The 26,794-nt window shown below is 41.7% G+C and overlaps 1 protein-coding gene across 4 annotated transcripts in view; it reads right to left on the reverse strand.

Annotated features, from left to right (window-relative positions):
• KLF12 (Kruppel like factor 12) overlaps positions 1-26,582 on the reverse strand; it is a 236,053-nt gene extending 209,471 nt beyond the window's left edge. For 3 of the 4 annotated variants that reach the window (XM_032099956.1, XM_032099955.1, XM_032099950.1), the window contains exon 1: positions 26,521-26,582. The gene's annotated coding sequence lies outside the window, so the exon portion shown is untranslated. Of the gene's footprint in view, positions 1-26,314; positions 26,483-26,520 lie in introns of those variants that run through there. The other variant, XM_032099954.1, reaches the window with a different exon arrangement.
• Positions 26,583-26,794: the final 212 nt, after the last annotated feature.

Consider the following 26,794-nt stretch of genomic DNA (forward strand, 5'->3'; position numbering starts at 1 on the left):
CCTCACGCCTTGAAGGCACTGGGGGGAGATGACAACGGATCTCGGGGGGTCTCATTCTCAAGCGCTGGACACAGTGCTCTGTGTGAGGACGGCCAGCAACAGCAGCCCCGGGAGAAGCTGTTGTTGGCTCACCTCTCCCTACAGCTGTGCACTTCGGTCATCCAAAAGCTCTGGGCCAGAGCGGCCCTGCTGCTGGACACTTCTGCTTACGTGTGAACTGTGCGCACTGATCCAACCACTACATCATGGTCATCTATCTTCTCCTTGCCACCTCAAACAGCCCAGCTGAAAACTGGCGACACGGGGATCCCTGTACTCTACTAGGAAAACTTGGGTTACATTTTCCATCTGAGCTTCAGTGCACGAGTGTGCTGAAGCTCCACCCAGAATACCAAACCCACCCGCGAGTCGGCATTACCTTACTGGGTACTTCAAGGAAGCCTAAACACAAATTATCACTCAATCAAGTACTCTAAAAATAGTTGCCGGGGGGAGGGAGGGTCCAGCCACAGAGAAAAATAAGCTATTTAGAAGAACAATGCTCTGGCAATCACCTCACATTCACTGCTCTTGGGAGAAGAAATCTCCCCTTTATTGAGCTGCTCTTGGGAATAAAGGAAATTCATTAACTTGCCAGATAAACTTTTCAGAGCAAGGAGAGGAAGACGACAATTCCATGCTTCTTCCCCGCCAAGACTGAATGTACTTACCGGCGAGTGAAGGGAGTGAGGGAATAAACCTGATTTGCAAAGAGACAGATCAGAAGCAGGGAAGAAATTCAGAGGAAAAAAAGAAGAAAAAAGCAAGTAATTTGTTTTGATTTTTTAATAGCTCCACTAAATCATGGAACAGAAGGACAGGAATTCAGAGTAAAAGGAAAGAAAAGAGTGACTAATGAGAAAATTTACACATGCATGTTCACCTCAGTGCCTGACTGATCTGATAACCATCCCTTGCATGTTATGTAGATCCAGTTTTCAAGACACTTTACCCTTTACTCAGGCCTTGTGTACGGGGGGATACACCAAACACCAAAACTATTGCACTCCCTTCGGGTTTTTTACTCATTATTTTCTGTACTGGCCTCCTCAGTTTTCACCCTCTCAGTCTGCAGGTGACAGAACTACTGGGCACTTGGAAGAGAACAACCTAAAGAAAACATTTGCACAAAATACTTAGAATTTTAATTTCTTGGGGGACAAACAGAGGGACGAAGACACAGGTCAAGAACCACTAGTGGAAGGATCTTTAGTACTTACATCTAAGGCTCATTCTTCAAGTCAAAATTAAGTAAACACTTAAGAGGTTAATACTTTCCTGGCGCCTGCCACTTAACATCTCTTCCAATGTTTACTAGCACGGAGCACAGTGAGGGACACCTGCCACCACCAGCACACCTCCCCACAGTCTGCAGAAGAGTAACCAGAGGACTTGGCTCTGACTGAACAAAGCAGAATACTGCCAAAAACTCAAGGATGATGAAGGCTGATGATGGTGGCAGTTGTAAAGAGGAAGGTAAAGGAGAAATATGTACTACTGGACTTAAGTATTTCCATTTCTCTACAGCATGGCAGAGGTACTTTTGAGTAGAAGAGGGAGGAACTAGGCTGATGGGCAACACTCAAACTACCGTGAATTGCTGCAGTACTATTAACAAACTGCACTCAATTAGTCTCTGGCTTATTTCCATCACGTTTTATCAACTTGTTCAAAGTGAGCATTACAAACTCTTTAGTACCTTGCTACATTTGTTACTGCTGAGCAGACATAATTGCCAAGTAAGAATCTATCTGGCACAGGCTGCTCATGCCCGACACAGCGGAGGTCATGTTCTGGAAAAAGTCTGACCTTGAACTTTTCCAATTTTCTAACTTCAACTGAAGTTACATGCATGTGTAAGACAACTGAATAGAAAGAAAAATGGAGGTAAAAATCAGAGATGCAGCAGAGCCATCCCCTACTCAAGAATCTTGTTTTACTTCTGAAACTATACAAGAAATATTAGGAACTTATTTGCCCCATTTTTACATCATGTATTTGAAAAACAAAGTTACCATCAGTGAAAATATAAGTGATCCCTGAAATACATGCTGGCCCTAGTATGCCCAATGCTGCCTCCTCTCTCCAACCACTCCCTCCCACAAAGATGCACAGAAGTACCAAATCCTGTTCTGGGCTCCTTGAGGAAATTCTTTGTCCGTAGTGTTTTCTCTAAAAACAGTCCACAACCGACTTTCCTTTTTACTTCCAACATAGCAGGATTCAATTTCAGTGCCCCAGCTGCTGCACGAATCAGAGGTGAAGGAGTGAGCTTTGAAGCACAGCCGTGCAAAGGCCATCTCACAGGATGCTGGAAGCTCCGGCACACAAAGCACCAACGCCACAGAACCACAGGGACCAAACCATTACAGCACATCACAGAAAGTGCCTCGGCTGAGGAACCAGTCCTGGGCAAGTCACTTTTGCCTTAAGATCTCTTCACACACAGAGTAATGCAACAACAACAACAACAACAACAAAAAGACAAGCATTCAACCTCTGGTGGCATTTTCAGCCAGGAATGACATGAAGCAACCTCTTTTTTACACGCTTCTTGTTCAGCTATACATGTTACAGCGTAAGAGTTAAGCACCATGTCAGTAGCTAATGTCACTTGATAGCTGACTAAAGCTTTGTTAAGCGTAAGGATTTGCATGCTATTATCAACAACTGTCATAAACTTCCCAGACTTCTGCAAAAACCTCCCAGCTGCCATTAAACTGTTAACACAGTCTTTTGTCCTCCCCTCCCCCCTTTTTTTTCATCTAAGTTGCTGACCACACAGCATCACATTTCACCTTTCTTACTCTCACAGCTCACACAGAAGTGCTGCACTGGTAACCCTCTTTTCCTGTGCACAGGGCTGCCAACCCATCAGGACCAGTCCTGCCTGCAAGCACCCTCCCCATCCACAGAGCAGGCTAGAGCACCAAAATAAAAGGCGTGCCAAGAGCACAGCAGCTGCCACAGGCAGAGGTGCACTCCACTTTCAGTGGCAGCAAAACCCTTAACTCTGTGCCTCCTGTCTTCCCTCACCAGACTCTGGCAGTCTTAAATCTTTTTCTCAACTTTTATTGATGGGTGGGTTAGCAGGTTGCTGGAGCAGGGGAGCGGTTTTGACCACCCATCATGAAGCCCAACTTCAGATTAAATCTGTATCCAGGAGGACTCAAAGTCTCCAAAAGAAGGCACAGTAAAGACAGAGACCAGAAGATACTCAAAACACAGTAAGGGACAAAGTTGTCTCCTTGACAAAAATTTTGAGCAAGTATGACAGATCACAATGCATGTATCCTCTGGTCTGAATTGGTCTGAATGTCAACCAGTTAGGTAAAATAGGAGGAAAATGAATGGCAACAGCAAGGACAAGACATGGGCGGGGTGTGTGTAACCAAACCAACCAACTCCAACCATAAAGGATTGCAAATGGTTTTAAAAGCTAAGGGAAAATAAATTTTGATGCATCTCAGGTAGATTTGATGCAAGGAGCTGCTTTCTGAGTAGAGAGGAAAAACAAGAGGAGGTCAAGAAGAACCAGTGAGAGCAGTGAACCATCACTGTTATGAATGAGTTCCTTTGCTGTGCAAGCACCAGCTGTACTGAAATGACAAACACTCAAAAAAGAGCAAGGCAGTTCTGTACAACAAAGCAACAATCAAATGGAGATGGGTGAAACACACAGAAAAGACCGCCTTTGCGTATATATATAAAGTGTAGTATCTGTAAAACACATTTTTACATATATACAAGCACTACATAGTGCATTTTGTAGTCACAAGGATTTGTCCACATTCAAACTTCCAGCATGATGCTGATGTGCTAAGGCCTGAGTTGTTTTTCCATTTGTTTTGACTTGTGTGTGGCCTTTTTTTACGGTAAGAATCACCTCATTGCTCTCCTGTGTGTCTGCTTGTGTCCATCTATCACCCAGTGTCTCACTCTAAAGACTCTTTAAAATTTCTTTGTGAAATGCTTATCATAAGGGTATCCTGACCTATGACTTGTCTTGTACAAATAATCCAAATAAATTTCTTGAAAATGAAGCATTTATGACACATTTATAGATAAAATTCTCCAACAGAACAAGAAAAGCACAGCTCAACTCCATGATGATGCACAACTGCTGATTAACATAACTGAATAGCTTTTTTGCTCTCAAAGCAAATTACACAATTTACAGTTACTGAGTCTTTGGACAGACCCAAATGAGGAGATCAGCTTCTCTTCGAAGGGACCACCCATGTACTCTGTGTTGTTCTTCATGGCCTTCTGATCAGGCACTACTGTTAGCAAAACTGAAGTGTGCTTTGAGGACTGATTTAATCACAAAAAATTCCGTACGAAAGGTCTTGGCAAACAGGTTGATTATAGTAATCATACACTTTCTGAAAGACTTACTGAAGAGGAATAATTCATTTGGATGTACTGTAACTCTGATATAATTCAGTACGAAGACAGAAAAAAATAGTTTTAAAACTTTACTTTTCTAATTTCAGTTTTAACAGAGTTGTGATGCACTAAACACAAATAGGGTTATGTGTTTATGTAGCTGGTATCTGAAGAGAAAGATCAAAATTGTTCTTCCTCCCTTCATTCTAGTAGAAACACTGACAGAAATCACATACTATCCAAAGCCAGCCTCTCCAAGATTCCAGCTTCTCGTCACCACTATGCTACAATTCGCAAGAGCTAAAACTTGAATCACATTTTCATTTGTCTGAAACCATTATCCTGGTAAAATCTGTAAACCTTTAATGTGACATGATGTGAAGAACATCTCATACTATTCACAATCTGTACTGATGAAAATGAAGGCAGCACTTCTTGAAAAAAGGGTAGCTACTATCTCCTTTGTATTGATATTATACCAAGTTTTATGCCTGTGAACACAAAGGCAAATGATGCAAAGGTAATAATTTCTTTGGTTGACCCTCAGTACCTCCCAGATATGGAAGGGAGTAACTATCTCCAGTTACTTACTCATGCAAGAACTTTTAAGGAGAGCCATCCACAAAGAATGCTTCTCATTAAGATCCTATGCTTATTTATAAATACATACAAACGCCCCATTTTTCAATGTCTCAATATGAAGACTAATACCAGAATCTGATTTGTCTCAAAAGCAGATGCACTTTTTCAGTACCCAACTACACATACCACGGGTAAATTTTCAGGCTAATTTTGCTACTTCAGTAAACGTGCTGAAACTCTGCACCTCTAATCCACACCCAGACTGTCTCAACCCAAACTAACACAATGCCCAGTTTTAGTAGCTTTACAACACCACTCACCTCCCTCAAGTATTATCATCAATATTTAAAAAAGAGAAAAATGAACACTGATACCATTTCCAGATTCACAGATAACCTGTACCAGGGATGGTAAAGGGAAAGCCCTCGCCTGCATTCCCACATTCCCCAGTCTTTATCTTCCTCTGTACACTACTCCATCAGCTAGAGAAGTTAGCCACTGGGAAGTAAATTTGGAGAAGGCTGTTGCCCAATTACCTGGTTAGATTTCGAAGTCCAAACAAGAAAGGACAGTGTAACAACGTCACAAGAAAGGGGAAAAGGAAATTATACACACAGAGATTAATTAAGAGGGAAGGGCTGGCAACAAGACAGGAGGAATTTTTAAGTGCTATGAAGAATATAAGTGCAAGCTTGAATTAATAGTTTCTTTCACGTATTATACTTGGACAAGATGAACAGTGCTGAGTTCCTGTATTTTCCCAATGAAGTTAGCTATTTTCTTAGACAGGGAAATGAAAGCAGACAACGCAGCAGTCTGTATTTAATTCCTTTGGTATCACCTGCATGTGAATGGAGGCCTCTATTTATCTGCTGTGCTTTTATTATGAAAAGGAAGCAAAGAGCAGCTCAAATTGTCAAGAATTAAAAAGGAAAAAAAAAAAGTAACCTTTTTTTTTTTTTAACCTGAAGCCCAAACAAAGTGATAGAACATGAAAATCTGCATGAAGGAAAGTTAGCTTAAGTATCTAAGAAAAGGTAGCAAAGAAGTATCTACAGACTACAGTATCTTTCACTATTGGAAATCCAAACAATATGATGAAAGTATGAAGGAATAACTTCAGTTTACCTACAGTGACATTCAGGACACACCAAATTAACACCCCAAGCAAAAAGCTGCTAGTGACAGAACTGAAAGTTAAACTCCACTGTGCAACGTGCCTGCTGCTTGCAAATTTAAAAACTTGACTTTTCGAAAGCAGAGCTGTTTCAAAAAAAATCCTTCAGTGGCTGTTTTCAATTTTGACATTGCAGTGGTTTATTTCCCTTAACAGATACTCTTCTATCTACTGAGTAAGCAGTGAAAACTTCACTCTTTAAACTTTCAGTAAACCCGAGGGTTAACACACATTTTTTCCCCCTATGCCATGGACTTTAGTCTATTTGTAGAGCATCTCAGCTACAGCTGAGATGAACCTCTGGTTCAGAGAGGTGTGCTCTCCAGACCCCTGCAAGGATGGAGCTTCTGCTACTGAGTGGAAAGTGAGACAGAGTCAGAAAAGAGCCAGATGCTGTGCAGGTGCACAACTCTGGGCAAAGAGCTGCTCTTACAACCAACCAACCTGGATGTACCCCTGCAGACGCACAGGCTTTTCAGCTGGGAATTACAAAGCCCACCGCTGCCACCTGGTTAGTTAACACCGGAGGCTCCACCAGCTGAGCTGGCCCTGCCCAATCTGAGCCCCTGCATACAGCAGACGGAGATAAGGTCCCAGTGGTGGATGTCAGAGGTCTGTTAGGAAAGACTGTTTGGGTTAATTCTGCCTCGAGTACAAATCCATCCATGGGCTTGTCGTTGCTCAGGGACCTGGCTGCACGTGGTGGGTAATGCAGAAAGATGGAACAACACGTTGTGTACCACAGGGAGATCTGATGTTTGGTGAGAACCACATGTAATGTGAAATGCCTGTATACCACTGCTTGCTGAGTGTTACTGTTTGTATGTAACTGTACATAGCTGTATATATATATATATGTATGTGTAAGTGTGTGTGTGTGTAGAGTTAGAATATATTTCTTTGGGCATTAAGCCTACAATATGGAATAAGGGGTGGAATGTCCTGGGGTGACTGTACGATACTGTATTCCCTGTTGTCTGCCCTATGCCAGACATGAGTTCTGTGCCTTTAAAGCTAGCTCTGGGATACGGGGGAGAGTCGATGGAATTCATTCAGTGCTGTGTTCAAAACAGAGATAGCTTGCTGGCTTCTTCTGCCCGGCTGCTCCGCTTCTGCAACAGGGAAGAGTTACATTCCCTTTGTTTTGTAGCTAGCTTCTTGTTCGTTAGCTAAAATATGGAGCCCTGGGACTTTGGCTTCTTCTTCTCCTCCTTTTCTGGACTGTTCAGCAACACCAGAACATCATCAGGAGGCCCTACACTGTGGTCTGGAGGGGCCCACGCCAAACCCCAGCTCCAGAGAGGAGAGAGCCACACCCATAAGGACTTTGAATTTTACCAGGTTCTCTCCACAGCAAGAGGTTTTATTATTTAGCATTATTCTTTTTTTTTCCCTTTCCCATGCCTCCTGTGCACTCTGTTTGTTAAATAAATAACTTTTTTTCCACTTTTCTCAGAGGAAAATTCTTTCCGAACCTGGTGGGGGAGGGGTGGCTGTACCCTGCCTTCTATCAGAGGATGTTCATTTCAGACATTCCTCCAAATTTGTCTCAAACCAGGACACCCACCAATGCATATTTTCAATATTCCCTGTACACCAATGCAGGCAGCACCTTGGCACTTTCAGCAGAGCACCTGGCAGTAGTTTAACACTTCTGAGCAGCACAGCCTTATTCCCTCATTCCCTGCTATTCAATGAGTCTTGGTCTTGCTGCTCTTACTCAGTTATTTTCTGTTATTCTCCCAAATAGCCTATTGGAAAGTGAAAACCCAACCAGTTCTCATGTTCACTAGGAAGTTACCAGATGCTGTGCTCCAGTCTACCTCCCACTGCCTCCCTACCAAAAGCCACTTTGGTCATCCAGCAACTCCCCTCTCAATTGCTCACCTTGTTCCCAACTCTTCCCCGTTTTAATTCAATTACTGATTAATTTCAGAAAAACAAAACACCTTTAACTCAGTAAGAAGCAGATGCTCCTCCTCCCTCCTCTCCATTCCCACCTCCATCTCACCCCACCACACATAGAAAAATACTTATAATGCTCCAAGTAAGAGTAGATTCTTAAGTCTTGTCCACAAAATCTCAACATTCATAAGTTTGGGACTACCACCATGACTAAGTGAGGTGCACCACAGTGTATGAACTACCCCATGTCTTTCAATGTGATTGTCTGGACAACATGCTCATTTGTACATTCTACAGTATTTCACAACACCTGCAATGTTTCAATTCAAAAAAGCTAGCCAAGTAAACACGTTTCCTATTTTGCACAGACATTCTTCTGCAGTTTGCTAACTAAAGAGGGTGTCTGGCAGTATCTCAGATTTGGGGTTGGTTTTTATTAAGAGTACACTGAAACTGGGCTTTTTTAACTCGCCATTTGCCAAATGAATCTCTCTTAAACCCAGTATTTAATATTCTCCCAGAAACTTCACTATTTACATATGCACAGTCCAGTATATTGCTGTTTGGTGAATGTATTTTCAAGTCATACAGGGTGCAGATCTGAGCTCAGACCAAGTAAACCTGAAACCAAGTCCAGAATAATTAGTTTCTTTCAGTCAGTGAGAATGACTCTGTGGGCTTCGCCAATTCTACCATAACTTCTCTTCCTCATCCTTTCCTCTTCTCAGAGGAAGCCATCTGCCACTGGCTCGAACCTCACAGTCAGCAATGACAGCTTGGTAACAAACACGTAACAGAAGACATGAAACAGCCCTTTATGATTCGAAGGACTTGGCAAATCCAACTTACCTCCACACTAGCTCCTCTCACATAGAATCACAGAATGGCTCAGGTTGGAAGGATCTTTGAAGATCAACTAGTTCCAAATCCCCCTGCCATGGGCAGGGACACTTTTCACCAAACCAGGTTGCTCAAAGCCTCATCCAACCTGCCTTGAACATCTCAAATGGTGATTTCAGCTGCAATATGAAAAACATCTTATCATGGAGCTGAAAACAAAAGTCTCCATCTTCCTCTAGCAGAAATAGCTCTTTCTTTCTTTCTTTCATAAGTGGTTTACAGATAACACAAGTGCTCTGTCCAGAAAGCTTTAACACCTTGTGGCTCTTATGCCTGGTAAGACAACTGGCTGATAGTCAGAGATTCCACACATTACAGGCTGAAGGTAAGTAAGAAAGAGATACTTACTTTCTACTTGAATTGATATTTCTCTTTATCTGTGGCTTATGTCATCTCTCACTTCTTTCACCACCTTACTCTCAGAAGTCAATATAACCTAGAGGAAGAGCCAATGTATCTGAGGACTGACACTGTGCTGGAGCTGCTTTGGAGCCACCACAAAGCCAAGACGTGCTCTAAGCCTCCCAATATTATAAAAGCAACAGCTAAGTAAGTATCACATAACTCTTTCTAGAATCTATCTATACTTGCTAGAAACAACAAGGATTCTAAAACTAAAAATCGTATCAATATTCTGCCAGAAAAACAGTGAATATATGAAGTCCCCTTCATGTTTTTACAGGACTGAGTTTTTGCAACTACCAATTTAGTGCTGATGCCCTAGAAAATCAGTAAAGAGCAATAGGTGTAAGGGTGTATTTTTTCCTAGCTTCTCCCTTAGAGGTTGCATACCTTATATGGCTACTCTTCTAATCACTTAAAGTGAGTGATACTCAAAAGACACTCATCATATTATGACATGAAAAAACCCAGAATAATAAAAGCAGTATCACATTGCCATCTCATACATTTTTATCTTCTACTTTTGTATTCTGAGAACTCTCTGTACATCTTCACTGCAGTTATCCCTTCATCCTTCAAAGTTTAAGCTAGTGACTTCTCTCCAGATTCCTCTGGAGGCATTTATCTCACAATCAGTCCTGCAATATGAAATTCAGTTTGTGTTGGCACAATGGCTTCACATGGAAACAATCCAAATTTTAGCAGAACTCTTACACTGTAAACTCTTGTTCCCATATTGACTGACTTTGCAGTAATCCATGTAGTTTATCTGGTTACACAAAGAACTAGAGTTCATTGGATATAATTATCTTCCTATTAGTATTTATGTTTGCCTTCCTAAGCCTTCATACTCAGTTTTTCAGCCATGTTTACAATCCTCAACAAACGACTCTGTATACCTGTTCTAACTTCAGCCATATACAACTCCACCTTCTGCTTTATCTTTAAGAAGATGAACTGGGAAAATAATGCAAGTTAAGAACAACTCAGTGAAACCAAAGAAGTTTGGGCAGTTTCTTGATCCAATCCAGTCTGCTGACAGCAGAAGCTGAGTGACAGAGGGAGATGCACCACAGGAGATGGGTGGTAACAGGAACCACTTAAGCCAGCACCGACACAAAGAGAAGCACAAATTAAACCACAATCAGCAGCACCTCAGTTAGATTGACTGAACCAAGATCTGCTCCTCATTAATGAGCGCACAGACGCAATCCCTACCCAGCAGTCTGCACTCGCAACACATATGCAATACTTCTGTACACTTCTTCTCTCATATTGATGCCCCTTTCCATGCCCCAGCATTCATCTAACACCAACTTCGAGATAAGCTAACAGTGTGCTCCAGAGACAAAGCAGTTTTCATTTCAAAAAATTTAATGAGGCCAGCAAGACCAAGTTAAGATCAGCAGTCTTGAAGTGTATATGAAAATTTCTATGCAATAAAAGTAAGTTATCCAGTGAATGTAATTTACTTAAGCTTATCACACCATCTCTTGCGTGAACATAACAAGGAGCATTCAAACCATCCTCCACTGAGTTTTAAAACATTTACAAGATACAAATGATAATTTACAGTGTCTAAACTTCACCAAGAGAAAGTATTCCAGGTTGCACTCCATCAGTGGTAAGGCACTAACTATCTGACTTTTAAAAGCATCAATTTTTTCATTTTGTCAGGAGTTGAGCTGTTCAACACAGGTGAAACTAGAGCCAGGGTTCCCAGTTTAGTATCCATTTTCCAGTAGAACTCAGATTATTTCCAGTCCTCCAGTATTCAGAATTGGCTATTACACCAAGAAACACAGAATTATTAAAAATGTCATTTCGTGGACACGCAGTGACTTTCAGCACGGCCTGAACTCTTTAGAGATATTAATTTAAAAGCCTGAACCAACAGTTTAGGATTTCCTCTAAGCTGCAGCTTTCTCAAGTCAATATTTGTAAATCATGTTTTATGTTTCCAAGGAAACCAAGTGGGTAATACCTCTTGCAAACAGCCTCCTTCAATACACTTTTCATGGCTACAAGGCTCACAGAAGTTATTCTCAGTCTGACAAAGAAGTTACGCTTTTCCTTATATCTTCCAAAAAAAATATCAGCATGCAGAGGCAACTGAAGAAATGTACATATCCAGCATCTACAGAAATATCTATGGACATCTGAAGCCCACATCTTATAACCATTGTATTACTCAGCTTTCGTACGTGTTTTTCCCAATGGTAGACCTAAAAGAGTCCTGAGTAAACAGCATTACATTCATTTTGCACATGTAAAAATGAGGCGCTTCTTAATTATCACTCCTACGGTGTGCATCTCACCACCCTCTCTAAAAACACTATTATGCATCTCATAGTAAAGTTCAAATGTTAATGAAGATAGAAATCAAATCTAGGAACAGAGTAGCATGTTGTAACAGAATGCTGCTTACTTGATCTTTTTTCTACTATTTTTCTTATTTGACAGATATTTACAACAATTTAAGGCATGACTGCTTACTGCATCCTGCAGACATAAAATAAATGGTGAGGAGCACAAAATATACTCAAAGTAATTTTGTTGATGGGATCTTTGGAAGAAGCAAGATTATAAGTGAAGTAGCAATAACATAGTATCTCCACCTGAAGAAGAAAGGAGGAAAAAGTAAAGTCTTAAATAGAAATAACAAATTTATGAATTCCACTTCAATAAATGTGAAGCCTTAAAACTTTAAAACAAAATGCCTGCAACAGTATTTTTGTGCTCCTGCACACTGAAGGCAGATCAAAGCAACACAGAAATCTATTTTCTTGTCTGTTAGAAGTTCTGTAAGACTTCTGTTTCCAAAAAGCCAGGTAATGTGTTTTTAAATTATATATTTAGAGAACATTTTGTGTCCAAACATTCTTGCTGAAAAACAAAGATTCTGAAACTTCACCAAAAGAATCCAGACTAGAAAAATACATATCACACCCTCTCATCTGCTCACATCTACCTACAAGAGACCCTCAGGAACTGTTTTAATACACAAAACATACTCAGAGCTCAAGATGCTGCATTTTGCTTACTCAGAGAAACTCAACACTGGGTAAGACAGCGACGCTCTTGGGTGGCTCAGGGTAACCAAAGAAACACCAGCCCTTCGAGAACCTCCTCCAGATGTAATACACATCAAGCCAAACTTATGGACTTCAGCTGTAGCAATTCACTGCATCCAGCACGAATCTGCAACTTACAAAGACACATACTCAAGAACAGCACACAAAATAAGACTCAAAACCTTGAAGGAGCAGCCAGAAGACTTCTGACATTACAACAGAGGATTGTTCTAATAACAAAAATGAATCCATTGCAACAGAATCACTTAACACAACATACCAGGCATCACACTAGGTACATAAACTTCTTTGGCAACTAGTGAAAACCAGTTTCTGTCTTGCAACAAGTCTTGGAAGTTGTCTGCAGAATAAGAAATGTCATTTCACAGCTCATGACTGAGACGATAGTAATGGACAACATGTTCAGTGGATAATAACCAGTCCCACAATAAGAGAAATCCATGTTGCATGGTAAGTATATTCAGCAGCAAGTAGTTTTCAAAAGACCTTGAGTCAACACTGAGCAACAAACGGCTGTTTTTGCCACCATTTACACATGAAACACACAGCTTCACTCTTCTTGGACCATTTCTGTCCTACCCACACCCCTTAATTTAGTAGTTTCTCTCCCCTGCGTCCTGCCTTCATTCCAGAGAAGGGCAACGTACAGAGATTCCAAGAGCACAACAGGGAAACAGATGGGAAAGAACAGAAATACTTTCCCAAGATCCTGGAGGCAGAACAAACACAAGGACACATAAAAAAGGCAGCCTGCACCCCGACTGCAAGGAGAGGAAAGGACCCCTGGGACCCTTCTGCCTGATTGCAAGTGAAGTCGTGGTCACCTCAAACCTCAGCTGTCCCAGTTACACAAGAGCAGGACACAAAAAGCATCTGACAGCCTGACCTAAATGAAAGAAATGGAGTCGCTTTCCATGTAGCAACTTGTGAGGTACCACAAGCTTTTCCAAAGGTAATAAAAGACACCAGCATTGAGCCACCATGTGCAGCTCCAGCTGCCTGTGGCACCAAACCAGAAACCAACGGGTTACTGCTTCACCACGTTGTTTTCAGGAACTGCTGCAATAAATCCTCAGCAGAAATTCAGGGCTCCAGGGACCTGTAACATGCTATGTCATCTATAACACGAAAATGTAAATTAAGGTATGACTGGCTTTTACATTTAGAATTATGCAATGGAAACTAATGTTGCATTAAAAAAAGCCCTAAAAACTCAAAAGTAAAAACAGATAGAAGGGCTAACAGTTGGTGCATAGAGAAAGCAAGAGCAATATTACTGGTGAAGAACAAGAAACAACACCTAAACATTCCACTTGAGTTAAAAAATGAAATCAGTATTAGCCTTTGCAGGGGAAAGATTTTAAGCTAATGACCACAAATCCTTTAGGCTCACATTTCTTCTCTGCCACACAAAGCACTGTACTCAGATGACAAAGTTCAAAAGTTCCATGTAGAGATGTTCATGAGCCTCATTCAGGAGGCTTGCACACCACTGCCAGATAGTATAGAGCTATTTCTTAATAAACTGGTGGTTCCTAAAGAACATAAAAGATCATAAACAGTAGCAAGCCCAATGAAGGAAAGTGCAAGCATCCCACTGGAAGCCTCAACAGACACTGGACTGAAGAACAGTCCATCACAGAGGAGGAACTGGAACAAATGCTGGAACTAACAAGTCACCAACATCAACTGGATCGTATAAAGGTGGTATCTTTCCTCACAGACCAATTAGTTTTGCAGTAGCAGTGTACACGGTGATTGTAAAATTAGCTTTGTAATGTATTTCCTTTTTTAAAACACAGATAAGTAAACACCCATTTGGATTCCTCTCAAGAGCATAAAGTGACATTCTTTCATCACAAAATCTCTGTTGTACCAGGATTTATTTCTACTGCTCTTTACCTGGTTCATTTTGCTCTCAGGCAGCTTGAAGCATTAATAAAACCTTTCCTCTGACCACCACTTTCCAGTTCTCTAACTTGCTGCACAAGGCTTGACTGCACAATGGTCCTTGTTTCCAGCCCTGATCCTTCTCACAGGATCTGCACTAGTTACGTCAATTTGCAAAAAGAAAGCAAAACAGACAACGAACTTCCTTCTCACTCTTTCAGGAAGAAGCAAATTACCTTTCCAACCGTAATGTTTTTTGATAGCTCTGTGTCCTACATCATTTTGCCTGGCTCCATGACAAATAAAAGTAGAAAGGAAGTTACCATACTGAATGAAACTACACAACGAAAAAACTGGCAAGCAAAAAATCTTGCTTTGGTCTTTAGTTGTTATTCCGAGAAGTTAGAGAGACGGCAGGAAAAAAAAAAAAAAAGGAGAAAGGCCCATCTTTAGTTTTCCTCTAAAACAAGGTTACTTATGATCATAGTTTTAAAGTCAGAACATGCAGAAATTAAGTTTTATTTAGATAATTGTATCTCTTTGAAAAGACTGAGGAAATAGAGCAGTGTATACCTAAGCATTGAAAAATGTCTCCAAAAAAGATGAAATAATTAAAGTGAAAAGGTCCAATTTGTTTGAGTACCAGCAGGACCTCAATTATAAAATTACTGTTAAAGAGTAAACTTCCCCAAGTTGAGCACAGCTCAGCAAAATCACCTGGTATTCCTAGTAACTCCTTTAAAACTGGTATGATTAATGAAAAGCAGTTGCAGGGGAGAGGAAGCAAACTATCCAAATAACAGCATTATTAAATTTGGAATGATCTTGGAAACACATAGGAAGGAAAAAAAAAAACCAACAGTGTAAGAGACTGAAAGGTCTGAGAAGTGCAGCACAAGGTAAGCACACCAAACACTGAGCCTGGGTGCTCCTGCTCAGCTGGTACCTTTGGCCAACAAGGATCCTATTTCATACTTCAGATAATACACTGAATAGACATGCCCAAAAAGGCACCTGAGAACTGGGGTGTCAGTGTCATCAGCTGAGAATAAATTAAGTATTTGAAAAATCATATGCGGTTTCACAAAACAAGAGTAGTTGGCCAATCCTACATTTTGACAGTGTTTAAAAGGAGCAGGCTAACCAAGGCTGCTCCAAAATCTGTCTGGTAAAGAAATGGCTTTTTCCTGTAACATTATTATATGTCCCAACAAAAAATTCTGACTCTTATTTAAATTTTTCACCAAAATTACATTTGAAATTATGAAACCAATTTACATTCTCTCTTTCATCAATGCTCAAGCAGTACTCATTTGCTGTTAAAGTTTCAAAGAAACTACTTACCCTATAAAAACCACAGACTAAACAAAACTGAAACACAAACTAATCAATAAGCAGGTGTAGAACAGAATATCTTATTTCTCACAGCTTATTCAACCACCACACATTACTGGATCATTTGGACATTGAAAAATCTACCTTGAGCAAAAGAAACTAGATAAATATGTTTCTCTTCCAGTCTTTTAATATAAACAATATACTGAAGGGTGATACCTACTAGTTCTAAACTCTCCAGGGTACTTTTAACAGAAACTGAGTTTCTCTTAATAACTAAGTACTATTTTTCCTTTATTCAATATAAAAGTTAATTATAACACTAATACATTTTAAGATATTTGAAGTAATCTGGCACATCAAAAAGAAATCAAGATATTATTAAAAAATATTTTAATGATATTTTCCACTGTTTACAAGTTCCAATTTCTAAGTATAGTTGACAAAGTAAATTGTAAAATTGATCTACCTAGTAAATCAGAAACACATCAGTCATATTGTAATATTAAACACCTGAAAATTCAAACACAGCAAATGAACATTAACTCCACAAACTTTTCAAATATACAGGTATGCACACAGTGCATCCCCTCAAATAAAAATTTGAGTATACTCTGCATAAAGACTATTTCACCTACTGTGCATCAGAGCACTAAGCATCGCTTACCCCACAGACAGCACTGGGAATGGAAAATGAGTAAGAACTGCAGAAACCAAACAAGATTTAAACTGACTGTTTAAATCAAGTTTTCCTGCCCACTACTTTGAAGTCAAAATGATTTAAATCAATTCACCGTCTTTAACAGTCTTTAAAGTAAAATACTGTTCAATTATGCATATTCTGAAAATGAAGACAGAGAAGGAATTGACAGGAGACTGGTTGACCACTCATTTAAGAGACAGAAGTATAACAAGGTTAAGTGGCTGGAAGCCAAATATATGGATAAATTCAGGGAAGAAATAATGCACAGAGATTAGAGTAATTATAACCACTGGAACAGCTCACCAAACACGACAGCTGATTGCCCACTGTATAAAGTTTTTTTACATTAGAAACGTCTACTCACAAAATGTTCCAGTTCCAAGAAACTGTGCACAGTTTGTGCAGGACAAGGTGATACTCTACGGATGGCATCATTTAAATTGAATTAGATGATCACAATGGTCTTCTCTGATATACAAATCAGTGAAACTACAATTTGATCCCACATTGAGGTATTATATATAATATTTCTTCTCACTTCACTAAGTCCTGCCTCCAGTGAATGTAACTTTATTCAATGTGTACACTTCCTGTGATATCTGCTTAAATGCCAACCTGTCCACCACCAACTAAGACTCTGAACATCTGTGCCTAAATTCGAACTTGTTCATCCAGGCAGAAATCCCTAAAAGTCTTTGCAACTTAGATGTTGGTTAAATGTGGCTTTGTGGCTTTGCTTCTTCTATGGCGTTTCAGTGCTGCCAAGACACTTTTAGGACAATTCCTGTACTTGACACGGCTGCCAAACCTCAAGCTTCAAAAGAGCTGCAGTATAGTCATTCAGCTTTTCAGCTGAAAACTCTATAATGTCTGACAAACACTGACTGGAATTACTGGTTTAGGTCATACCAAATGATTGCCATAGCACGTGTCTCATTTCTGTTCTCTCCTTTAAAAATTTGTTACAAATTCTTTGAGAGATAAGAATTGTAGGGTTTTCGAACTAGTTTTAACATTGTCTAACAACAAGGAGAATATTTCCACTGATTATTTTCATATTTCTAATACGTAACCAATACGAAAAGACTTTTCACACTACCCTCATGCTTCTATTTTTGATATCACAGCAATATGCAAGGAGTCAGCTTGGGCATAGGAATAACCCTGGCTTGCTCTGGTCTGCTGAAAGACACTACAGCACCCCCAACAAAATGCAGGGGAACACCTCCGCCCCACCTTTCCCTCTCTCTGCCATGGAAAGCCGTGCTTTCAGGAAGGCAGCCCTGCTCAAAGGGCTCAGCAGTTAGGCACTAAACAAGTGAGAAAATAACCCTTATGCAAAGCAAGTAGCAATTTTAGCAAATATATATATACACACACATATATATATATATATATAAATGTTATCTATAAAGGCCTCTTTGGTCAGATGGCTTGAAAATACAACTGTACAAGTAGAAATGTTAAGAAAAAACAGGGGTGGGGAGTAGTTAAAGTTGCTACGGTTTTCATTAAAGGGAAGCCACTTTCAAATAATCCAGAATCCAGAAAATGTGGCTGCAAAGAAGAATTACGAAGCTTTTTAATGACAAAGTTATCAACAGAAGGGTTACAGCAAGAGGAGGAGAGCAGCATTCCTTGCCCAAAGAGAGGCCAGGCAGTGCTGCTGCCAGGAGGCAGAAGGCAGCGCAATAGCTAAACACACATGAGAACTGATGGATGGGAACATGCAGCATCAACTGCAGTCAGAATCCATCACAAGAAGAAACTTCCTTATTTTGCTCTAATTCCTCTTTTTTATTTCCTTTTTGTTTAAGGCAAGAAAAAAAGATGCCCATGAAAGCCACACAAGTGGAACTTCAGTAGTATTTGGGGGGAAGGAGGGTGGGATCTGAAGGTAAAAATATCTTCCATTTCTGTTGATGAGCTTGAGGCAATGCCCTCAAGAGGACCTGCGTACCAAACCACTGAGCTCCTGATGCTGCCCCTACTATAGAAAATCCCAGCCTGGCTGGGTCTACCTGCTCTCACAATATATGGGCTAAGTTAAACACCAAACAACTAAAGCCACAGCAAGAGCCCACAGAAACTGCTATGCCTTCCTCATCACCACCAAATCCTTCATGGCCTCCAGTGCTTCTCCCAGGATTTGAGCACTGCAAGTGTTCTCCCACCTATTTTTTACCAAGTACAATGTACTCATTTATGTGTGAACTAAACATCTGAGACTTCCTGGACTGGCAGCCAACAGAGGGGTTTTCTGAAGGTCTTTTGACCATGAGAATTATTCTGGTGTCATGATTTTAGTACACACTTCTGAGACAAGGATGAGCTAAGCTCTTTTTTTGGAAAAGGAAAGTATTTTATTCAAATTATCCACCAGAGCTGACTTAGGCAGGTGTCTGTGATTATTATGCATAGAGTCCAGCCTTCCACCCCTGCCTATCCCACATACTTCTTTAGCATCGCAATGCAAAGGAAATACTGTGTTCCTAAATCCAGCAACATGTGAAACCCAAAGGGGAGCACATCTCCGGCAAGCACAAAATAAATCTACTTTGGAGACTGGCTGCGACGCAAAGCAGAGAAAGTGTACTAAATCTCACTATTTTTTTCAGTTTACTATGTTTAATTGTTTGATGTGACTATTGTAAACTTTATCCCACTAAAGTCACAATCAAAAATTACAAATTTACCGTCTTCTCAAAATAAGAGGTCTCCAATTAGTAATATATACTCTTTCAACAAAGACATTTTAGCCAAATGTCGATTTAGCTGAATACAGATCTCAAAAGTAAAAGTGAAAATGGCAATGCTATCAGAAATAGCAGCCTCCAAATCTGCCTCCTAACTAGATGAACTTTGCATGCTCTCACTTTCAAAAGCTCATTTTTTCCTTTCAAAATTGTGTAGGGCACTATCTATACAAAAGATCTCCTTGGCTAGACAGAAAAAGCAAAAAATCAAGTCACTTTGTAACTGTTACCAATGTATAGAAGGTGGAAAGGAATGTTTTTCTCTATTTTCTTAAGAAAAATCTTTTCATTTCCCACTTGCAATTTTCTTGCAATTGAAAGATTCTCTGAAAAAGGAACTGGAAGAGCTCCAACTACTGTCCAACACTTTAAAAGATTTTAAAGTGTCATCAATCACAGCTCTTTACATGCTCTTCTAGAGCACTGCCAACCCATACTTGAAGACTAACTCAAAACTCTTCCATGCCAGCATTAAACACTCAAAGAGAACACCCAAAAAAATCCCATTTCTGTATTATTCTGATTTTAAGTTAAGTCCTGCTCAGATTCCTATCAAATGTTACTACATAATACTCATAGTTATTATCTTCCCTTTTTTCTAGGAGGAATTGGCAGTTGGTATCATTAATTCTAAATATCTCAGTGGCTACCTCAGATGACAACTTATTATTATGTCTGCTGTAACAGGTCCCCTCAATTTTTAGCAGACCATCTGAAAATGCTGGTACCATGGGGGAAAAAAAAAAAAGGAATAACATCCATGGTATATAACAAAAGTTACAGGTATTCTTTGAAACTGACGTAACAAATTTTTAATAATGCATATTCCAGTTAACAAACTTCAATCATTTCAACAGAAATGCTCACTGACTGGTTCTTCAAAGTTTGATTTGAAAGTATCTGAGAACACACCAGCCACTTCTGACAATTTTGGTAGTGAAAAAAAAAAAGCAAACGAAAAGTTCAGTACTTTTTTGTAAAGAGTACTTTTTTGTAAGATTTTCCCTCAGGGATCCACAGAGGGAAAATGCTGGGGGACAGACAGTTGCCTTTACCCTTGTCAATGGCAGCCTATCAAGACTTGAACAAAGTATATATGAGTTCACTCATGCCCAGGAAGGCTTCCAGAGCTCACTGACAGTATCTCCAGCTCTGCGAATGGACCTGACCTTATTTCCAGCTGGCCTGAGCTCTGTGCACACACCCTCTGCACCCACGCAGCCTGCCAGCATCACTGTGCTGCTCATGCTGCTGTCAGGGACCTGTAAGGCTCCGGAACAGAGATGCAACATCACCCCCAGAAAAGCCCTTCCTGGACGAGGCAGAGAAAAAGAAATTATTTAGGCAATCAGCAGGAGGATCAGCATTAGCACGCAAAACCTTGTGCTCTTTGCTGCTCTGACCACTGGACAACATCCTGCATTAATAAGGAATTAGGGTCACTGCTTACCACCTTACAGAGAGGGTAACAAAGTGCCTGTCCCAGGTGACGCATGACAAAAGCGAGACTAGAACTCGGGTCTCCCGACATGATACATCATCTGATTAATTATCCCCTTTGCAGCGCTGATGTCCAAGGTCATGCATTTGATTGTTCTATGTTTAAACAACGAGAACACGCTCGCCCCACAGCCAGGCCAGGAACAAAGCTCGGGATTTTTGAGTCCCATCATTACTCTGCTATGTAGCAAATACCGTGCCAGCCATTAGCAAAGAGCACGCCTCATTCCCGTCCTGAAGGCTGGTTCACAGAGAGGACAAAAGCTTGCTACTGCTAACCAGACATTCCTTAACTCAAGTGGTGCTGGTCTGCACTGCAATTCCAAAGGCTGTCAGTGCCAGCACTGCCAGCCACCCACAAAAGGATAAACACCACTGCACGAGGGCATTTGTTTTAAGAAACAAACAACCAAAAAAACCCCCAAATCTATGTACAAATAAACCAGATTTAAAAGAAAGCACAGACATTACTAGGATCGCATTCAGAGGGTAAGAAATGTCAATGTGTGACAGTCTTCACAGACTTTATTTAGTATCACTGAGTATCACTACTTTTAATAGTCTTTAATCATAGCATCTCCCTTGATCCTAACACACAGTTTTAGTTCCAATAAACCTTAGCTTTTGCATCCTTGTGATTTTACTGATCTTAAAAAAAAAAAAAAATTAAAAATTAGCAAGCCAACACCTAGGTAAGTCCTACCCTTGTAGCTGTGGCTGAAGGGACTCTTCTGGCACAGGAGCTATGTGTACAGATGTTTAGTGCACAAAGAAACAGACAGTATATGGCATACAGTCCCTGAATATATATGACATGACTTTATGTATTCACTCCCAAGTTTTGTCATATATTTGAGAAATACTGGGATAGTTCATGCCACCATGCCATCCCAAAAATGCAGGCAATTACAGAAACAGCTACAGAACCAAGGCACACCATAATTTAAAGCTGTCTTCTCCAGATCAAAACACATCATTATGCAGCATAGATGCAAAAAAAAAAAAAAATTTATATAATAATTTGATTTTGATTTAGTCCAAAGTTTTGATAAGGCTTTCTAATTAATATGAAGAGCTATTACAATGAACTCAAGAAAGTCCACACAAGCTCAGTATTACATACAGCATGGATATACTTTTTGGCAAAGCTATGTTCATTTTCCCTCTTCTTTCTATCTCTCAGTATTATTTTAAGAGTTCTCTGTAGTCAAAAGGTAAATAGAACTAATTAAAGAACAGTCTACCTTTTTCGTGTTGTAGAACCACAGAATATTCTGACTTGGAAGGGACCTGCACGATCATTGAGTCCAACTCTTAAATGAATGGCCCATACAGTGACAGAACCCACAGCCTTGGCGTTATTAACACCATGCTCTGACCAACTGAGCTAATCTCTTATAGCTGTTGCTTGGGAGCAAACAACAGCACAGACTTGGAACAAACTTCAAACCTATCAGTCACACCAAACTTTGCAGAAGTATGAAAAAGTTCACATATTTCAGGGCACAAAGTCTAACCAAACTTTCCGCACAGAAGAGAGATTCAAAATGCAAACACAGCACAATTAGCACTGGCGTTTATATACATATGTATTTACATATATACATACACACATATATATAAAAAAAAAACCAAAATTGACTCCACAACTATCCTCAGATTGGTCCAATTTTACCCACTTTTGCAAGAGTGCCACAAGGTCTCATCAACACTTCGATCAAGTATGTCAGCATACCTCTGTCTAGCTATAAACTAAATCATTTTGACACTGAATCATCAAATATGATTTTTGCTGTTGTTTGGGGGTTTTTTGCCTTTAGTAGCGACTTTAAAAAAAATCATTCAGTTGAAGCAAGAGGAATGTCTAAAGTTCAGTTGTTGAACATAGGGTAAGGTTACATATGACGAACAATGTTGACAGTGTCCTCAGTACTACAGTGCAAAAGCATTTTTCCTTTCTAGTGCAAGCATGAATTCAATTTAAAAAAAAAATCTTTTTTACTGCATAGGAAAAGTAGTCATTTCACACTTTCATGTTTTGCAAGACTCAAAACTTCTCTTACAGATACAGTGCAGCACATCTTGCACAAAGGAAAGGAAAAGCCACAACCTGGCTGCTCAACACTTTACTTAACATCTCACTTTGAAATAGCATGTTTATTACATGTTTTCCTCTTAGCAGGAAAAGTGAGCATGCTTGTGTTTGCAGCTCCTCCTCTTTCAAAGACGCACAGCTGCAGCTGTAGTAAACAACCACTAGTCAGGAGCTGAGAAGGTCAAAGTCTGGGTGCTGCATCCATATCAGCTTTTCTAAAAACAAAATTTTTATTTCGGGAAATTAATTTCTTTACTCATTTTGTGGTTATGTCAAGGAAAGGCAAACCACAATCATTCTCCAAAAAAATAAATCAAGATACAGTATTTTAAAAGCCACAAGCAAGACACTTCAGTAAAAATGTTTTCCTATCTCCATCTTTATTAATAAACAAATACATCATTCACTCTCTCCCATTTTACTTGATTCTAACTAAGACTTGGTCAAAACCGACCTTGTACTGATGAGACCTATCCCACAAAGCAAACAACACTTACTGAAGGAAGGAGCAAGGAGGTTGGCCACCCAGAGAAGTGGTGCCAGCAGCCATGCAAGGCTCACATAGGTCATCCAGCAGCCTGAAGCAAGGAGGCTACAGCACTCTATCTTTGGGAATGCTTGCATAAGTGGACATCATGCACCCAGCCATGAAAAAAGGCACACGACTTTCCATTGTTTTATAGACCATCCAAAATCTAAACAATGGGACAGCATAGCAGCACTGAAAACTCCACGGGAATTACATGGACCTTCTGCAACCCTCCTGTGCAGCAGATACCTCCTCAGGCACCCAGGAAAGGCATTGCTCATTTTCCTCAAATGCATGGTCTGTATTTCTATTTAACTGTGGTGGTTACCATCACACACTGCCTTGGTCTAGGCAAAGAAGAAAATGGTCACTACCACAGGGTTCTGCAGCCCAAGCCCTTCGCTGACCCCATTCTAACATCTCCCAGAGGAGGAGCTATTTCAGCCCCACATTTCTGCCTCCTCTCATCTGGAATGAAACTCTGCTCGTGCATGTTCAGGTCTGGCTGATCCTGACAGAAACAGCTGGCAGAGGATTCCACGATTAGCCTGTCCTGGAATCTTAAAGTTTATTTTTAAAAGTTGTTACACAGAGTCTTCTTGGGCTCTCAGAGGCCTTTCCAGAAAAGGTTTTTCTACAAGAAAGCAAAGAAAGGCCTGGAAATATTATCATGAACTACGGCTGGGGGAAAAAAAAAGAATTAAAAATACATCATTTCCCATCCCCCCTATTTACATGTCTAATATTGCCTCACTATCAGAAGCAGAAAACAAACAGTATCTCCCATATCCTAAACTCCTTCCCAGCCCATCCAGCATAGGTGCACTCACTCATCAAATGACCTATGGCATACGTCTTTGCCAAAAAGCTATTTTCCCCACAAAAAAGGTGCTTCTCAGACTGCCCCCCTCCTCCCAGTTCCAGGCACCAGCCACAGTAAAAAAAAAAAAAAAAAAAAAAAAAAAAAAAAAGGGTGGAAAAAAATACTAAAAGGGGAAAGAAAAAGAAATGAGAAGAGGAAAATGCCACCACTGTTGTTCTGGAGGCAGTGGGGGGAGCGGGTGGGGGTGCTGCCCCGGGGAGGGGCGCGCATGGGTGTCACCGAGGGGGTGATGTCATCCACCAGCCTCCAGCCCGGGCACCTGCCAGCAGCAGCGAAGCAGCGGCTGCCAAAGCCTCCGGCAGCACGGGGAGGGGAAAAAAAATAAAAATACATTAGAAAAAAAATCCGCAATGTTTCCCTTCGCTATGCGCGGTTGGTTTGTGACGATAGGTGACATGCCAGCTTGCAGACAGAGGTTTCAACTTGATTACGTCCCATTAGAAAGATATTCAAGACACTCCCCCTCCCCCAGCACGAATAATATGTTAAAAAAAAAAAATGCAGATTCGGTTTATGCAGCCTTACGTCACTATTAAAATGCTCCTATCGCCCCATCTGTGACCTATTCAGCACAGTTACTAATCCTACGCTGCGACCACTTTGCTGTTCCTGTGCATTTCAGAGTTGTAGACCAACCAGAGAGCAGAAAATGGAGCCCATATGCCAGCGCTATATAAAGCAGCCTCGCAAAGTTGCCGCGAATTATCTACCTGCCGTGGCGAGACGAAAAGTGAAAAGCAAAAAAAACCAAAAAAGGGGTGGTGGAGGGAGGAAGAAGAGTACCATTATTTCATTATGGATCATTTAAAAAATGAACTATTTTACTGTCTTACTCAGGGGGAGGGGGGCTGCCAAGAGCTCTATACAGACCCCGATCAAGTGAACTTCTCTTCAGTGCTTCCTACCGAAACGGCTCGTACCTCCTCCCCAAGGGCATAAAACATCTTATTTCCCATGCAAGCCCGTTTGCGGGACTGAATGCCACGCCAAGATCCGGGAAAAAAAAAAAAAAAAAAAAAAAAACACAAACCACACACACACCAAAAAAAAAAACAAAAACAAAAACAAAAAACCCAAAAAAAAAACCCAAAAAACGCTCTCTGGACCGGAGCATCGCATCCCTGCAAACCACGGGGAGGGGAATATAAAATAACGCGTCTGGTAGCTCCTATCCGCCTCCCACAACATCCCACCACCAGCGGTGGTGCAGGATTTTGGGGGAGGCGGATAGGAGCCCACATCCCATCCCAGAGGAAATTTCATCCCAGCAGCGGAAAGCTTTCGGAGGGCTTTACAGGGTGACGCTGATGCCATGGGGTAACCCATCTCCCGCAGCCGCTCTCAGTACACGCTTTAAATGTAAATACCAGCGGTTTGCTCCCCAAGCTCCCGACTTCTGCAAGAGCGAGCATTTGTTTCAAAGAAGCTAATTATTTTTGTAGAAGGTAATACAGCACTATACTCTTTTTTATTTTTTCCCCCATAGCGTGTTATAGTTCGATTTTTCCCCCAATACAGTGTTACACTCCGATTTTCCCCTCCACAGAGCGCTACACTTCGTACTTTTTTGTTATTTGTTTTTATATATTAATTGCCCAGCCCCGAATGTGCAGGGGGGCCGCCCACCCACACCCCCCCCCCTCCTCCCCCCGGGGACGGCAGCACAAAGGGCTGGGCGCTCCCAGTTCGCTGCTCATCACTCCCCACTTATCGCTTTTTATTTTTTCCCCCGCTTTTTACACGCCGCCACCCCCACCCCTTTTTTCCCCCTCCTAAAGCCTCAGCGGGAAAGTTGAGGGAAAAGTTCGGGCCGGCCCTTAGCACCCTACCCCGGTATCGCTGCCTCCGGGGCACCGGGAGGGATGGAGGGAGGCGGGAGGAGGGGATGGATGGAGCGGGGGAGGGAGCGGGGGAGGGAGGGCACCGCCGTTAACCCCCGGCTCGCCCCGGCGGCGCCGGGGGAAGCGGGGGGGCCGCCCTGCCCCCTCTCTTTTTCTTCAAAATTATTTAACTTCAGTATAGGAGCGATTTTTTGTTTGTTTGTTTTTTTGAATAGAGGGCCGGCTGGGACAGCAGCAGCAAAACCCACACACGTTAGCCGTTTATCCTGGTAAGAAAGGGAATCGGCACAGACCTGAGCAGAAGCGGCAGAGCAGGAGAAGAAACTGTTTCCTTCCCTAACACAGGGTCCCCGCTCTCTCTCTGTCCGCCCGCCCCGCGCTCCCCCGGCAGTGCCCCGCGCACTCGCACCCCGCACCGGCGGAGGCAGCCGGCGGCCGTCCCCGGGAAATGAATGGGGGCAGCCCGGGGAGCCGCGGCGCTCGCTCGCCGCCGACTTACCCGCGTCACATGATGAGCCCGGGCAGGGTGGGCCGGGGGTGGAGGCTCCCGGCGCCGCCTGGCCGCGCCTCGCGTGGGGCCGCCGCGACACCCCGCCGGCCGCTCAGACAAAGGGTCCGGACCGGTGTCCCCCTCCCCAGCTCCCAGCCCCTGCTCCGGCCACGGCGGGCGCCGGTGGCGTCGCTGGCATGCGGCGCGTCCCCGCCCCCACCGGCAGCCGGGCGGAGGGAGGGGAGGGAGGGAGGGGCCGCGCCCCCGCCCCGCGGCCGCCCCG

The sequence above is a fragment of the Corvus moneduloides genome, chromosome 2 (assembly GCF_009650955.1).
Source record: "Corvus moneduloides isolate bCorMon1 chromosome 2, bCorMon1.pri, whole genome shotgun sequence".
Taxonomy (NCBI): Eukaryota; Metazoa; Chordata; class Aves; order Passeriformes; family Corvidae; genus Corvus; species Corvus moneduloides.